Below are 18,196 nucleotides of genomic sequence, written 5' to 3' on the forward strand. Positions count from 1 at the left end.
AACTTATATTGAGGAGCTGAGGCTAGCAACTCAAGGTTTGATAGAGAGTCGGAATATATGATAATATTATTTGAATTTCCAATCAAAGGTTGGTTTTCCTTAAAGTTTTCTAATGCCATGATTATGGCATTTAACTCAGCAGACATTATAGATAAATTATTATATAATCTCTCACCCATTGCAATTTTCAGGTCAGGAAGGAAGACACCACTTGCAACCTTCTCATTCATTTTTGACCCATCAACAAATATTTGGAAGTGATTTTTATAGGTAATTGTATTAAGTTCTGCAAATTTTTTCTGGACAAAAGCAATGGGGGTTAAATGTTTATTCCACTTTGAGAACTCATTATTTATTATGGGACTTGACCAATTCCATGGGGGGGATCGGGGGAAAGTGGGTGCAATAGACGTTGCTGGTATGGGGAACTTCTTCTGAATATTGGCATACTCATCTGCAATGCCTCTATGCATGGCTGGATTTCTTAACCAATTATGTAGTGTGTGTGAGCTATTTGATTCAATTTTTTAAGATGTTTTGTTAAGAGAAAGCTACGTCTCTCCGTTATTGTTGTTAATCCACTCTCCATAAGCAGAAACTTGGTGCTTGTGGGTTTCCTAAGACCAAATATGAGACGTATTATATCATTTTGTGTCGTTTCAATTTTTTCCATCTGGGACTTTGCACATGCACCATAGACGATGAGCCCATAGTCAATATGGGGTCTTATATGTGATTTATAAAACTGGAGTAAGGTTTTCTCCTTGCATCCCCAGGGTGCAGAAAGAAGTCTTTGTAATATAATTGTTTTTCTGTAACATTTTTTTATTGTGTTTGAAATGTGGAGGTGGAAATTAAGTTTTTGGTCAAACATGAGGCCTAGGTAATTAATATGATTATCTTCGGGAATAGTTGTTTTATTTAAATTTAGTTTTGCATTAACATGTTTTCGCTTTCGGTGAAATTGGATTATTTTTGACTTGGTAGGTGCAATGGGTAAATCTCAATGTTGAGAGAATTTTTCAAACTGGAAAAGTGACCTTTGTAGATTTGACTGTGCTATCTCAAAGGTGTTGCCAGATGACCAGAGCACCAGATCATCAGCATATTGTAGATTCGTTAGGGGTAGGTTCATGTTCCAGATATATAGGCCTAATAGGAGGCAACTGAGGACTGCTCCCTGAGGTAGGCCTTTGGTTATTGTCTTATTGGTTATTTTGGTTATTGTTATTATCTTATCTTACAGGTATGACTTATGACTTGATTGATTGGCGTATTCAGTATTTCTAAAAGGGGGTTCGGATTAAATTTTAGTAAATATAGAAATTGCCAATGCTAACTTCTGACCAACGCTACAACAGAGAAATAGCCGGAATTTCATAAATAGTAGGAGAGAGTTCCACGAAGTTATGTGACTATTTGAAATTTACCGTAAAATGTTTTACTACAAAGGGGAAATCTAACAGTTATAGCACATATTATCTATTAGCTTTCACAATAATCTGTTATTTAAGATAGTAATATTGCGCCATGGAGCGTCAAAACTTTTTTCTTTTTGGTAAGGAAGTTTTTTTTTCTTTTATACTTTTTTTACTATAAAAATGTCCTTTGAAATTTGATGTAGGACCTTTGTTTCTCTTCTAATAACGTCTGTTAAGAACTGTTTATCGTGAAATTCTTAATGAGTTTTCAAAAAATTGAAGGAATTCAAAAAAATTATATTGGTGTTACAAGAAGAATATAAAGTAGTGCTTGTTCTTATTATTGTTGTAAATATTCTCCCACGAACTTGCAAATTACATAAAACTTCTCATCATAAAGCTTTTTTTATGACTCATTAAGTTAACCCTCACGATTCTTTTCATTATCTTTTCGGTTTCGGGTTACGCGCAAGTTTGGTATAAAACTTACCAATACCAACATAAAAAAATAGATGCGAAAAAAAGGATTTACTAAATTTTATTTTGCTGCGATTCTGCATTCATGCTGACCACATTAATTTCCCTTTGAGACAAAATTGATAAAACTATGGAACTGAAATATCAATTCAATTCACCAAATTTACTAATTAAATGTCATCATGTTATGGCATTGTTCAAATAAAACTTATTTTGACCTTGATTATACTTATAAATTCCATGTATTGTTTTCTTTCCATTGTCAAGCCAATGTTAAGTTTACCTTTTGCACTATTAAAGCCAAACAGATTATTTTCCTTTTTCTTTTTTGTCTGTTCAACGTATTAAATTCTTCATTATCCTTTAGACACTCAATTCATCTTATTTCTTTTCCTGTTTTTCAGATTGTGACACGCGTGCCTACCCATGAAAAAATGTAACGTCGCTTATTTTTGTATTATTTTATATGTTCTCTGGAAGAGCAGCATCCCGATCCAGCTTTGTCTAATGATTGAGACAGTAGATAATAGTACTGTTCATATTTCTCCACAGTGCCTTGGACACGGGTTGCTAGAAACGTTCAGGCTAGGAAGGGCGATATGTCTAATCTTAAACGTCTTCTAGATTATATTATACGATTGTAGCATATTATTTCCTAAGCGCTCATAGAAAATATTTTTTTTATCCTTTCCAATTATCTAAGAAAATAATAAAGATGCAAAATGCGCAAATCTGTAACTAAGAACAGTTTATATTTGGATCCGCCTCTTCTCCGAACGGATCATCGCTCAGCAGTCATCGGTATCGGCAAGGCGTTCCTCAATAACCAACAGAACGAGGAAATCTAGTCAAGAATCAAGCATGATAGTTATCAGCCAATCAATAGAGGGAGGAAATCAATGGATTTTGTTTGACGTAAAGGTCAAATTCTTTTAATACGATATGTACTTTTATCATTTTGTAGAAAGTGATCACTGGACTTTGGGGAACTGTTTCCCCGTTTTTTCGAAACTCTGGGATTTTTTTTTTTTTATTGGAATCAACATAAAAAACAGACTACGACGACCGGAAGGATCATGTGGACATTTTTAAAAAGTTTTCTGACCAACTTTATGATACCACATGTAGCTGGAGAGAAAGAAAAATAGAGAGGTGGTTGTGTAAAATAGAGAGCTGTGGAGAAAGCGATTTTGAGACCAACATGTGACATCATTTACATCTTACGAAACACTAAAGATAAGTGATAGGGAATATCTTAAATAAGTAATGGCGGTACACTCGAACGTAATATAAATGAGGAAATCTGAGCTGCTATCTGAAAAGTGTCAAATCATCAGTAGTGTTAATCAAACACCGTCTAAGGCACATGTTACTTTTATAGCATAGGAATTTTAGTAGATACTAAATACAATACAAGCAACAAGCAAATCCAGGTGGATTTGATGTATTGTAACAAGTCTGAAATGCTATTAAAGACTCAGCACATGTGCTATTTGCGACGTAAAATTCAAATTCGGCAACGATGCTGCAAAAAGAAAATTTTTAAATTCTATTCTATTTAAAACTTGGTTATTCCGCTGGGTTCACCATTTAAAAAGGGGCCCAGGCTTTTTGACCGTGCCTTGAGCTTGCCACTCAGGCAGCTGCCTCGTCGCACGATGAATAATCTAGCGTGCACCCAATAAACACAGGATAGTAAACCAGAGGGGATGGTGCTCTAGGTGAGGGTCCTGAATTGGTGATCAGAAACTAAAGTTAAGAGAAAATTTTCTGATGCTGGAGAAGAATAAAACAGTTGATAAAATCACGGATGTAGAATTTCAATCTGTGGAGGCCTTGAGCGTGGACGAGTAAGAGGATGCTAAAAATCGACTGTGAATCCTTGTGAACAATCATGAGCTCCCAAAGAAATTACGGAGGCTTGGAGGAATTCCGAGGCTGAAATAAGCAGGGATTACTGAAGTTGCCACTCTCACCCAAAACAGAACAAGTCTGAATCGGGAGAAAACCTAAAAAACAAGTCTGAGCGCTGGGAGAAGCTCAGGTACACAAAGAAACCCAACCGGATGGAAAGAAGGGAAGCCAGAGGCCTGGGGATGATGGTCTGTAGGAGATTTATTCACACACCAGCACGTCTGAGGGGAGAGGGCCTGGAGTGGAAGTGGACATACGTCCCTGACCAGCAGCCCTCCTCAACCAAAGGAGAAAAGAGGGACAAAGTCAATTCGTCCCAAAACCCGACTCCAGACGGTTCTCCAGTAAAGCAGTGCCTTGAAGTATGGATGAGAAGGTAAGAAGCTCCTGGGGCACCGAGACAAAAGAGGGGCTTAGCGGAAGCAGTCAGATTCATACCCATTAGGGTGGGTAAGAGTGACTGGCAACTCCTCAGTGAAGATTATAACGCCCTTTTGATGGAAGCCGTTAATGCCAACATCACGGGGGCAACCTAGACTTCGGTCCCAATGTAGCCTCTATGAGACTGGGGAAAGCTATAATAAAAGTGAGATGCCAGGATGAGAGGACGACGTCATGGATTAAAGAGGTAGTGAACAGGCTGGATCACAGTTACGTTGCCCTCGCACCAGGAGACACGCCTCCGAGAAGAAATTTTTCCATTGAGGATTCAAATGTCGGGTCATTGGAGAAGCTTGTGGTGCTGTTGTTGGCCTGTAATCGTTTTCTCTCTACGGAGAAAGTTGGAGTTACCAAGATCCACGTCAAGAAGGAAAAAAAACTTAATCCCAAGTGACAATTGACCTAGACTTGGTCCCTGAAGTGGATAAATAGAACTTTCAGTGTCCCATTGGATTGAGGGGGTACACACTTCTCGAACCACTCTACAGGAAGCCCATGGAATCCACCCCAGTAAAAGACGGAGCGGGACCTTACAATCTAACTAATTTAAGATGAAGTGAGCACATGAGTTGGGTGGGCTAGAATGCTGGCACATCAATCCGCATCATTGCCAAGCAGCCTCTTATAATCATGGATGCTGCTGGCAAAAACACAGACATATTAGCGATGGTCCAGAAGCCGTGGATTGTCAGAGGAATGATCACGAGATGGTCAGTGGAGCGGAGCTCCATGTTCATGATGAGGCATGAATCGCTCCTGCAATGTGTATTTATCATTCAAAGAATTTAGACACTTAGAAGTTGTCCAAATATTATTCTAGGGATGTAATAGCTGTTATGGCAAGAAATCCTATTGGCCATGAACGTTTGGTACTTAGTTCAATTTACATGCCATACGATGAGATCTTAACACCAAAGAAGGTAATGTAATTGGTGGAATGCTCTAAATATAAGAAAATCTCCTTAAGCTTGTCATGTGATACAAATGCGCATCAAACATTATGGGGAAGCACCTATCCAAATGGAAGGTGACTTGAGCTTTTGGATTACCTGTCTGGGGAAGGCTTTGCTTGGTGCGACCGGGGCTCGAGCCCTACTTTCATAACGAGAGGAGGAAGAGAGGTTTTGGATCTTACAATAATATCTTCACAACAAATCGTTGGAAGAAAAAGAAGTTATCGTCCCACCCCCTGAACAATAAACCTGAACACCTGAACATCAATATGGATGAGGAATCCCGCAACAGCAACCTTATAAGAAAATCGAAATATGTTTTCTTGTGATTATTATCTCTTCTAATCAGCAGTTGTACTAAACCAATTCTGCTCAAGTCATCCTCAGGGCTATACTGTGGTGTCTATCCTCCCAATAGTATAGTGCAGACGGTTTGATATCATCTATTTTCCCTTCTTGTTTTGGTTTTATTTTTGTGTTTAAAGCTTTTTCCAATAGGCAATGATTAGAAGTCCTCCAAAAAAAAAGTCCCCCCAGATCCCAAATCAAATTCCAGTGAAAGTCTCATAGTGAAAAATACCCATCCTGGCTGGTCAAGCACGATATCTCAAAGTTCTAATGATAGCTCCAATTCGGAGAATAGGACAATGATAAGTGTAGGGGCTAATGTAACCATAAATGATGATAATGGGTTTCAAGAGGTCCTCTCTAGAAGCTCTAAGAAAAGGAAAAAAAATCTCCCCAATTAAAAGCATTTCTCCTCTCCCTTCCCAAGATTCTCCCTCCAAAAACTTACGAATTTACCTTAAAATTACTACCACTACCCCCTTTGAGATAAAAATGATCACTGCAATAAGAGTTGCAATTTTTAAATTGCTAAAATCAATGTTCTCGCTTAACATTAAGCGTGATGGATCTCTGCTAATAGCTGTAGAAGATCAGAAATCAGCAGATACAATAATTAACCTTAAATCCCTTCTGAATAACCCAATTATTGCATCTAATTGGAACCCAAAACAATCACCAACAAAAATAGTAGTTTATAATGTTCCTCCAGAGATATCTACTCAGGAGTTAAAAGAAGACCTTTCAGATAGGGCTGGAAACACAATCCCAGTTGAGGATGTTACCCAACTTGGAAAACCCAACTCTAATGGCCTAAAAACTAGTAGATCCTTCTTATTCACACTGAAGGATAAAATTGATATCCCAGAAAAATTATTCCTATTTGGGCAAATCAAACCACACAAGGAATACAAACCTAAGCCTATTCAGTGTCAGAAGTGTTTCAAACTGGGACACACAACAAACAAATGCAATGAAATTCTCCAAGAGTGTAGTAATTGTAAATCTTTCCATCCTAAAGAGCTGACAACTTGCAACAACACCCAGCCTACATGCATCAATTGCAAAGGCCCACATGAATCTACAAATAAATCATTATGCCCTGCATACAAGAAAAGAGCTCTAACACTCCAAATATCAATAGAGAAGGCCATCCCATACCCCTTTGCAGCAACGGAAGCAAATACTGCCCAACGATACCAAATAAAGCCTTTTATAAAACCAACCAACCCCCCGAAGTCAATTGCCCCCAATGCATCAAGCACCCCATATAAAACACCATCTTCTAAGCCCCCTAGCTCAAATCTCTATAAGAAGGAATCACAAAGCCAACAAGCCTCCTTTTCCGGTGAGATGAGGCTAGCCTCGCCCTCCCTCCCAAGAAGAAACAAACCAGAAACACTACCAGGAATCAATCCCTTAACCAACAAACAGGATGCACTACCAAAAATGCAATCACAAAATATATGCTTATTCATTCTAATCTGTAATGCAGTTCAGGCCATGAACATACATCAACTACAGAAAAAAAAAATTATTGCAGAATTGGCAAAAATCTACATCCCAGATGATATGCTCATTCAAGCAAAAAAAGATCTTGCTTTACTCTTAACAAAGCTGAACATTGATACACAGTCATATGAAGAATAAATCAACAACACAACATTTATCAATACTCCAATGGAATGTAAGATCACTGACAGAAAATAAGCTATATGAACTAATATCATTTATGAATAATAATTCAATTAATATTGCTTGCCTCCAGGAAACTCATTTAACCCAAAATCAACAAATTAAGTCTCTGGGATATACTATCCTGAGAAAGGATAGATCTTCAGAGAGAAAAGGAGGTGGTGTAGCTTTATTAGTTAATAATAATATAAAATTTTGTGGCATCAAATTTCCAGATTTTGAAAATGATGTTGATGTAATTGGTATAAGTGTTTGGCTGAATAATTTAAAAACCTACATAATAAGCTTTTATAACCCTAATGGCCAAACTACAGATGCCAAGGATTTCTTTAATTATATAAATAATTCTAATATGTTAAAAAATATCATTATTTGTGGTGATTTCAATGCCCACAGCCTTTTGTGGGGGAATAAACCAGCAAATAAAGCTGGTAAATTTATTGAGCATATGACTTCAAATAATAATGAATTAGTTGTTGCTACCCCTCCAAACCTGAATACTTATTTCAACCCCAAAAGTGGCAATTTCTCCACAATTGACCTACAAATTGTGTCTTTAAATTTTTTGAACAAAATTTACATTAATAAAATTGATAGTCTATGTACAGACCACTTTGCTATAGTTAGCTCCCTAAATGAACCTGCTGAAACTTTGTCTCATACATCCAAATATATCAACACTAAAGCAAATTGGTCTATTTTCCAAAATAAGCTAAATGATGAAATTACAAGTTTCACCCAAAGTTCATGCATTTCTAACACAACAGTTGACACACATGCTGAAGCGTTGACATCTTTACTAATAAATACAGCTAATCATGCTATTCCCAGGACAACACCTAAGAAAACATTCCCTAAACAAATTCCTAAAACATGGTGGACAAATGAGTGCCTAAATAAATGGAGGATAAAAAAGGCAGCTAGGACAGAATTCATAAAAAAACCAACACCTCCTACATATTTAAAAAAATTACAAGCAGAATCTAATCTAAAAAGGACTATAATAGATGCTAAATATAAATACTGGAATAATTTTGCAAATAATCTCTCCAGAGAAACAAATGAGCCAATTATACATAAAGTCATAAGCCACATATGTGGGAAAAAGACTTCTCCCAACCCACTCCTGTATGAGCTTATACATAATAATACCCATTATGACAATGATAATGAAAAGGCTAACCTATTTGCAACTCTTTTTGTTAATAAGCTAACATCAAATAATCAATGCAAACTGTCCACAATTCCTATGAACCCTAGTTACCAACCACGCCCAGAATCCGAGTACATAACTAATCCATTTTCAATCCAGGAATTGAATAATGCAATACATCATATTAGGTCCAAAACTAGCAGTAGCTATGACAATATACACCCTACAAGGATAAAGAATCTCACACCTTCATACAAACAAGAACTGCTAAATTGTTATAATCACGCTTGGGTATCTTCTAGGTTCCCCAATATATGTAAATGTTTGTCCCTCCTACAAATCCTAAAGAAAAATAAACCAAAAGATAACCCTGAGTCTTATAGGCCCATAATGATTACACCTGTGATGGGGAAAATAATGGAGAAAATGATTTATCACAGACTCCTCTGGTTTGTTGAGAAAAATAATATGATCCCACACACTCAAACTGGAGTCAGGAAATACCACTCCTCAACAGATGCTTTCATTTTGCTAACAAATGCAGTAAATGAATCTTTCTCAAAAAATAATATCCTAGTGGCAGCTTTCCTAGATTTTGAAGGAGCTTATGACAATGTGAACCACCAAATCCTTTTAAATAAACTTGCAAACCTTGGAGTACCTCCTAAGCTAGTATCCTTTATTAAATCCTTCATAGAAGTGCGAAGTTTCATTGTTTGTGTTGGTTCAGCCTCTTCACCCCAAAAGACAATATCCAAAGGCCTACCTCAGGGAGCAGTCCCCAGTTGCCTCCTTTTTGCCCTATATCTCTGGGACATGAACCTACCCCACACGAATCTACAATGTGCTGATGATCTGGTGCTATGGTCATCTGGCAACACCTTTGAGATTGCACAGTCAAATCTGCAAAAGTCACTTTTCCAGTTTGAAAAATTCTCTCAACATTCATATTTACCCATTGCACCCACCAAGTCAAAAATAATTCAATTTCACCGGAAGCGAAACCATGTTAATGCAAAACTAACTCTAAATAAAACAACTATTCCAGAAGATAATAATATTAATTACCTAGATCTCACGCTTGACCAAAAACTTAATTTCCACCTCCACATTTCAAACACAATAAAAAAATGTTATAGAAAAGCAAATATACTAAAAAGACTTCTTTCCATACCCTGGGGAAGTAAGGAGAAAACCTTACTCCAGTTTTATAATTCACATATAAGACCCCATATTGACTATGGGCTCATCGTCTATGGTGCATGTGCAAAGACCCAGATGCAAAAAATTGAAACAATACAAAACGATATAATACGTCTCATATTTGGTCTTAGGAAACCCACAAGCACCAACTTTCTGCTTATGGAGAGTGGACTAACAACAATAAGGGAGAGACGTAGCTTTCTCTTGATAAAACATCTTACAAAAATTGAATCAAATAGCTCACACACATTACATAATTGGGTAAGAAATCCAGCCATGTATAGAGGTATTGCAGATGAGTATGCCAATATTCAAAAGAAGTTCCCTGTACCAGCAAAGTCTATTGCACCTACTTTCCCCCAATCCCCTCCATGGAATTGGTCATTTCCCATAATAAATACTGAATTTTCAAAATGGAATAAAGATTTAACCCCCATTGCTTTGGTCCAGAAAAAATTTGCAGAACTTAATACAATTACCTATAAAAATCACTTCCAAATATTTGTTGATGGGTCAAAAATGGATGAGAAGGTTGCAAGTGGTGTTTTCCTTCCTCACCAGAAAATTGCAATGGGAGAGAGATTATTTAATAATTTATCTATAATGTCTGCTGAGTTAAATGCCATAATCATGGCATTAGAACACCTTAAGCAAAACCAACCTTTGATTGAAAATTCGAATAATATTATCATCTATATGACTCTTTATCAAGCCTTGAGTTGCTGGCCTCAGCTCCTCAATATAAGTTGGACATTGACACTTATCATTGTCTCAGTATTATTGATAATCTTGATTCAAGTGTCATAAAAACTTACTTTCAGTACATTCCTAGACACTCTGGCATAAGTGGTAATCATCAGGTTTATGAAATAGCAAAAAATGCTATAAATATTGACCAGCCAAGTGGGAGACCAATCCCAATTAGAGATATTTACCGATGGAGGCTATCAGATATTAATTTTAATAAGATTAATCCTATCCTTTCCCCCTTTCCCAATAAGTATCTTTCTAAAATTTATCATAGATATTTGATAAAATTTATCATTCGTTCTGGAACAAATGGACTAAATTTCCTTGCATTCTCATATAAGCTTTCTAATTCAAGTGGTTCAATTCCCCTGTCCCCTCTTTGCAGGCATTGTAATATGAATAATGAAACAATTGACCATTGCCTATTTAGATGTAATATGCTGACGTCTGCACAACATACCTTGCTTTGTAAACTGTTAAAATACTTCAAACACCACAAAATCCCACTATCAGCCAAGAGCCTAGCCAACTATACCTGCATACAGAGCATAGAAATCAACATCTATCATCTTATATTTGAACTCCTAGAGTCGAAAGATCTGCTGAAAGATATCTGAATATATCTAATAAATATGAGGCAATCAAGCCAGTAGCTCTGTAGCCCACAGAGTGAAGCAAAAGGAAAAGGGCTAAATAGTTATACTGAAAAGCCCGCCTGCTGTTAAATAGAAGAAGAATAAAAGAAGCAAAGGTTCGGCGATATGTCTCATAATGAAAAAAGACAAACCGAGGCAAAAGTTAAAGGTTCTCCCTTATGTGGGAAGATCTTTCCATGAAGGAAGTTTTCATGGGGGACGGAACATTGCTATGAAGTGGGCGACGGATTTCCCAGCATTATAAAAAAAAAGATCAGAAATTAAATATAAAAAAAACATGTTTTGCAACTGAAAATAAGGAGTAACATCAAAACTTAAAACGAACAGAAAATATTACGTGTATGATTGGGTTCACCCCCAAGTCAATACCTCGCTCTTTAACAGACTGGTAAAGGAATGGCATGTGAGCGTCCTTCCGTCATTCCCTGATCATCGGATAATAACATCCTAAATAGATAGTAGACATATTTGAATGGCTAAAGAAATTTCTGAGGGATCCCAAATTGTGAGGAAGGACTGGGCCAAAAAAGTTGTGGATGGTTTCCAGCCTTGTGGAGCCACTAGAGCCAACGGGATATACCCCATAATGCTCAAGATAGGATGGTAGAAAATACAAGCCTGTTATATTGGTATTGCTAAGCTTACATGCCTAAGCCAGGGAAGGACAATTACTCTCACCCCCAGTCTTATAGAATGATTACGTTAACCTCCATTTAATTGAAACGGGCGGAACGATTGATTCATTGATTACTAATAAGTAATCCAGAGATCAAGAACATAATATCCGATAAGCAAATGAGATTTACGAATGGAGGTTCTACAGACGCAGCTGTTCACCGATTAGTGCGGTGGGTGAAGCAAACCTTATATTGTAAATAGTACGCCTTAGGCATATTTCTTGACATAGAAGATGATAGGCCAGAACAGCGTCCAAGATGTCTTCATAAGATCGCTGTATGAGAGGATCAGGAGCAGAGAACTCAGTTTCCTAATACGCATACCACTCATCTTCCGGAATTTTGGCAGAAGATGTAGAAAAAGAGGGGGTTTCTGAACAAGAAATAAACCTGAAAACTAAATTCCCATCTTGTTTTGCGAAAGCAGAATGATTGTGGATAAGATTTGTATGATACAGAGCAAGAAGCTTGGAAAACTATCTCTTTGCGGACATCCTTATACTGTTGATAAACTTGGAGGCCCACAATATTTCCACACAGAAAACCATAGCTTTGCTTGACTATATGGAGTTATAAGATCAGGCTTTGTCAACCATTCAGGATTGATTCCTTTCCGAACTCGTTGCAACAAATATCACACTAGTGAATATATATTTTTCTATGATTTTATTTTTTTCATTTTGTTTTTTTCAAAAATGAAATTCACCAAACACAAAACAGCTCAAATATAATGGATGCTAACCTTCAACACCAATCATGATGTGCAAATACCCAAATTGAGATTGACTTGCAAAATCTAAGTGAAAAAGTGGAGAAACAAATATCACACTAGTGAATATATATTTTTCTATGATTTTATTTTTTTCATTTTGTAATTTTTTTATTTTTAGTATCATATATTTTTTACAACATGCATTTAGTATCATTATTATTATTATATTATCTATGTTTATATGTAAAAATTATAGCAAACATAGTATATAAAAATTCATTATTTTTCAATTTGGTACTCCAAAAATTATCTATAACAGGTTTAAATCTAATATGAGTATATATTAGACCCCAGCACCATGCAGGTGCATCATCCAAATGCCACCAATGAGAGGCTTGGTTGACCAGGATGAATTCTGTTCCCACTTTTGGATAATAATCATGATTAAAACAGAAAAAACGATTTTTCATTGTCATTGGAGAAATTCCATGTTGGACCTTAAACTTGATAGTTGTGTTTTTTTATGCTTGATAGAAGTTTTTTTTTTCATTGCAATTGAAGTGTTTCACCATCAAGTATTTTTCAATTTGATAAATTTACTCCTTTTAGATGCAGTTTATAATTTAACTAATATTAGCTACTTATGAGTTTCTAATTTGGAATGAATCCCCAAAAGAAAAATTGAATAATATCCAAAAGAGTAGCCAAAAGCAATCCAAAAAAGCAGCAGTTCAGCATTAACCTACATGACATATTCTATAAGGAAGCCAAAACAACTTAAAAATGTTTTTGTTTTTTAATTGTTATTAAAAATAGTTTTTAATACAAGGAAGGATTTTTAGTAATCCAAAAGAGAAAAAAAAAATCAACTTCAAAGTTGCCCATTTCAACCATTTGTTAACAAACTCAATCAATTAAATATATCATTGCAAGGAAAAGATAACCTCATAGTCTATTTGTTCAATCCCATTAAAGAATTTCAGAAGAAAGTGCTGTTATTTGAATCGCAATGGAAAATTAATAATGCTCACCACTTTCCATTGTTGAAAAAATTTAAGAAATAAAAATGTAACAATTATATAAAATATGCGAAAGAAATATGAAAAATTACAGATGCTTTTGAAAGCTGATTCAATAACTTAGAGTTAGAAAAAAAAACAAAGTTTTTGAAATATATTCATCTCCTTTTCATGTTGAAATTGAGTCTGTCCAAGAATATCTCCAAATGGATTGATTGACATACAGTGCAATAATGAATTAAAATGCATGTTTGAAAATTCTAGATTTTTTTTACATTTCTGTCACAAAAGAAAGATTTTCCAATTCAACAAATTTGGCATGACAAGTTGTTAGCACTTTTGGTTCAACTTATACCAGCAAAAAATTTTTTTTCAAAAATAAAAATTGACAAAACACAAAACCGCTCAAACATAATGGATGCTAACCTTCAACACCAATTATGATGTGCAAAAACCCAAATTGAGATTGAATTGCAAAAGCTAAGTAAAAAGTGGAGAAACAAATATCCCACTAGTGAATATATATTTTTCTATGATTTTATTTTTTTCATTTTGTTATTTTTTTTGTTTTTAGTATCATATATTTTTTACAACATGCATTTAGTATCATTATTATTATTATATTATTATCTATGTTTATATGTAAAAATTATAGCAAACATAGTAAATAAAACATTATTATTTTTCAATTTGTTACTCCAAAAATTATCTATAACAGGTTTAAATCTAATATGAAAACTAGACCCCAGGACCATGCAGGTACATCTACCAAACGCCACCAATGAGAGGCTTGGTTGACCAGGATAAATTCTATTCCCACTTTTCGATAATAATCATGATTAAAACAAAAAAAACGTTTTTTCATTGTCATTGGAGAAATTCCAAGTTGGACCTTTACTTTGATAGTTGTGTTTTTTTATGCTTGATAGAAGTATATATTTTTTTTTCATTGCAATTGAAGTGTTTCACCATCATGTATTTTTCAATTTGATAAACTTGCTCCTTTTACATGCAGTTTATAATTTAACTAATATTAGCCACTTATGAGTTTCTAATTTGGAATGAATCCCCAAAAGAAAAATTGAATAATATCCAAAAGAGTAGCCAAAAGCAATCCAAAAAAGCAGCAGTTCAGCATTAGCCTAGATGACATATTCTATAAGGAAGCCAAAACAACTTAAAAATATTTTTGTTTTTTAATTGTTATTAAAAATGGTCTTTAATACAAGGAAGGCTTTTTAGTAATTCAAAAGAGAAAAAAAAAAACAATTTCAAAGTTGCCCATTCCAACTGTTTTAAAGGTGACAAAAGATAAAGGCTAAGAGTATTATGAACAAATTAAGCTTCTAAGTTCAAACTTCTATTCAAAGTTTTTACCCGTGTTAAGAATACATAGCTAATAGATACTTCAACTATTATGTAAGGGTTATGAAACATCACAGCCATTTTGTTTCTACCAGATTTCTACTTCTCTTGATGAAAAACAAAGAAAACCAGCATCCAGCCAGCAACTTGCAAAGTTTTTAACTCTTGTATAGGTCCAAATCTGTTGTAAATTCAAGCTGGGATTTGAGAAAGACTGATGAAAACATTAATGTTTGCAGTCTACTTTGATTGCACTGGCAGTGTGCTACTGCCATCTCACTGGTGGCAGCATGGAAAATCATTGGAGGCACACCAGTGCTGCTATTTTTGCCCTGCTGCTACCACCCTTCCCTTATTGGCATGGCACCAGGGTCTAGTATATATAATTTTATATGCAGCCTGTGGAGTTATGTTGCATTTCTGAAGTGGCCTGCAAGATAATTTGGGTTGGCCACCTCTGATTTAGCCCATCAGGGGGGAGGGGTGGGGGCATAATTAGCTAGGAAGCAGGGGGGCAATTGCCCCTCCCAGACCCAAATTTGCCTCCCCTAGCTTTATACCCAAAAACTCTATTGATTTTTGAATCAAAATCAAGTTGCCATCAAGCCATTGGCCAGTTGGAGACAAAGCCAAAACAGGTAGTCTGAGCGAGAGGCAAAGCTGCCATAAGCCTTTTTCAGGACAGTTTCTATAGAAAGAGATTAATGTTTTCAAGGGTTCAAAAAGGGCTTAAAATTGAATTTGCAACAAAGCAATTATTATATTCAGAAAGAGCATAAGAACAGGCACCTTGAGGTATGATCAGTTTATTTGTAGGTCAGAAATGTGGACTGCTCTATATTTATTGAACAAAATGAGGGACATTTATAGATTTCTAATATTATGTTGTTTTTTTTGGGGGGGGGGGGTGTTTTACACAAGATTTTTTTTGGCAGGGGGGGAGGGTTTACACAAAAAAAATAAAAAAAACACATAAAGAGTTTGTTTATATCTATTTTTGTTATGTTTTTACAAGTCAGACAAATATTTCAGGGGGGGGGGGTATACAGTCTTATACCCATCCCTCACTTATGGTCTCATATAGGTCATTGCTACATAAAGAAAAATACCAACACAGTGATTGATTAAAAATGATGTAAAAACAGACGAAAGTGGAAAAAAAACCCTGAAATAGGATTCATTGATACTTGGTGGTTGCTGCAGTAGAAATTTAGGACCAGTCCTGGTCATAAGGAGACATGTTAAGAAAACAATTCTTACTTCATAATATGCAAAATAATCCTAGTTAGCATATTTTACAGGGGGAGAACCTTTATCCTCACTTATTTCCTTTTTACCTTCTTTTTTCAAATTTAAAAAAAAAATTATGAAAAAAACACACACTTTGGATAAATGTTTTTTCTTTTTTAAAATATGTGCTGAATAATATGCCATCCTATAAATGTTTTTTTTTTATAGAAGGTGTTCAACCTGGCTGTTTGTAATTTTGTAGACTGTATTCCATTGCATTTGAGATAACTTGACTTAGGTCTCCTGCCAGGTGCTACTTGGTGTAGAGGGTCCAACAAAAATGATTATTATATTTGGAATAAAAAAAAAAGGCATCAAGCAGTATGTTTACTTTATTTGTAAGTCAATAATACGAATAATGAAAAATTTACCAAGAAAATAAGTAAATTTCTGTAGACTAGGCCTACAGGCTACCTAGTGCTTATCTGTGGTGTAACTAAAGGAGAGAAAATAGACCTCACTCCAAGTATTTAAATATTGACGTGTTAACCTAATGAAGAGTGTTAACGACATGCTATGGAACTAAAGTACCATTAATGATCAGGAATTATTTTTGCTATTGATTTCGGCCTAAATAATAATAATTTTAGCCCCTTAGTTTTTGTAATATGTAAAAGGGCTATCATTTTGGCATGTTCTGCACTTACAACAGAACAAACTACACGTGACTAGGGATCTTGTGTCATCTGTTGCCTTTGACCACCGTAGGGAGATTTAAACAGTATAATCATCCTAAAAAATATCCGTCTACTACAGCCTGGACACGTATAAAAGCTCCTTCCATTTCCTTTGTTTAAATTATACATTGTATGTTTCTCAGTTCCTCGATTAACTTTGGACAATGGTGCGAACCTGTATTATTTATGTTTGTGAAAGTAGAAACCAAGGGGGTGAGGCGGGGAAGTGGTTCGCTAATGTCGCATCTCTTCTTCTTTCTTCTTCTAATTCACAGCAGGCGGGCTATTTAGTTGATACTATTTAGCCCTTTTCTCATTGCTTCACTCTGTGGGCTACAGAGCTACTGGCTTGGTTGTATTTTATTTATTAGATATTCTCAGATATCTTTCAGTAGATCTTTCGACTCAAGGAGTTCAAATATAAGATTATAGATATCGATTTCTGTGCTCTGTGTGCAGGTATAGTTGGCTAGGCTCTTGGCTGATAGTGAAATTTTGTGGTGTTTGAAGTATTTTAACAGTTTACACAGCAAGGTATGTTGTGTAGACGTCAGCATATTACATTCAAATAGGCAATGGTCAATTGTTTCATTATTCTTATTACAATGCCTGCAAAGAGGGGACAGGGGAATTGAACCACTTGAATTAGAAAACTTATATGAGAATGCAAGAAAATTTAGTCCATTTGTTCCAGAACGAATTCTATGATATATTTTAGAAAGGTACTTATTGGGAAAGGGGGAAAGGATAGGATTAATTTTATTAAAATTAATATCTGATAGCCCCCATCGGTAAATATCTCTAATCGGGATTGGGCTGCCACTTGGCTGGTCAATATTTATAGCATTTTTTGCTATATCATCAACTTGATGATTACCACTTCTACCAGAGTGGCTAGGAATGTACTGAAAATAAGTTCTTATGCCACTTGAAGCAAGATTATCTATAATACTGAGACAATGATAAGTGTCAATGTCCAACTTATATTGAGGAGCTGAGGCTAGCAACTCAAGGTTTGATAGAGAGTCGGAATATATGATAATATTATTTGAATTTCCAATCAAAGGTTGGTTTTCCTTAAAGTTTTCTAATACCATGATTATGGCATTTAACTCAGCAGACATTATAGATAAATTATTATATAATCTCTCACCCATTGCAATTTTCAGGTGAGGAAGGAAGACACCACTTGCAACCTTCTCATTCATTTTTGACCCATCAACAAATATTTGGAAGTGATTTTTATAGGTAATTGTATTAAGTTCTGCAAATTTTTTCTGGACAAAAGCAATGGGGGTTAAATGTTTATTCCACTTTGAGAACTCATTATTTATTATGGGACTTGACCAATTCCATGGGGGGGATCGGGGGAAAGTGGGTGCAATAGACGTTGCTGGTATGGGGAACTTCTTCTGAATATTGGCATACTCATCTGCAATGCCTCTATG

At 35.5% G+C, this 18,196-nt stretch overlaps 1 protein-coding gene across 2 annotated transcripts in view; it reads right to left on the reverse strand.

Annotated features, from left to right (window-relative positions):
• boca (LDLR chaperone boca) overlaps positions 1-16,556 on the reverse strand; it is a 77,938-nt gene extending 61,382 nt beyond the window's left edge. Inside the window, exon 1 of one of the 2 annotated variants that reach the window (XM_089093821.1) lies at positions 16,486-16,556. The gene's annotated coding sequence lies outside the window, so the exon portion shown is untranslated. Of the gene's footprint in view, positions 1-16,442 lie in introns of both variants that reach the window. The other variant, XM_089093820.1, reaches the window with a different exon arrangement.
• Positions 16,557-18,196: the final 1,640 nt, after the last annotated feature.

The sequence above is a fragment of the Artemia sp. Qi Xiang Cuo genome, chromosome 9 (genome assembly GCF_049724085.1).
Source record: "Artemia sp. Qi Xiang Cuo chromosome 9, ASM4972408v1, whole genome shotgun sequence".
In the NCBI taxonomy this organism is placed as follows: domain Eukaryota; kingdom Metazoa; phylum Arthropoda; class Branchiopoda; order Anostraca; family Artemiidae; genus Artemia; species Artemia sp. Qi Xiang Cuo.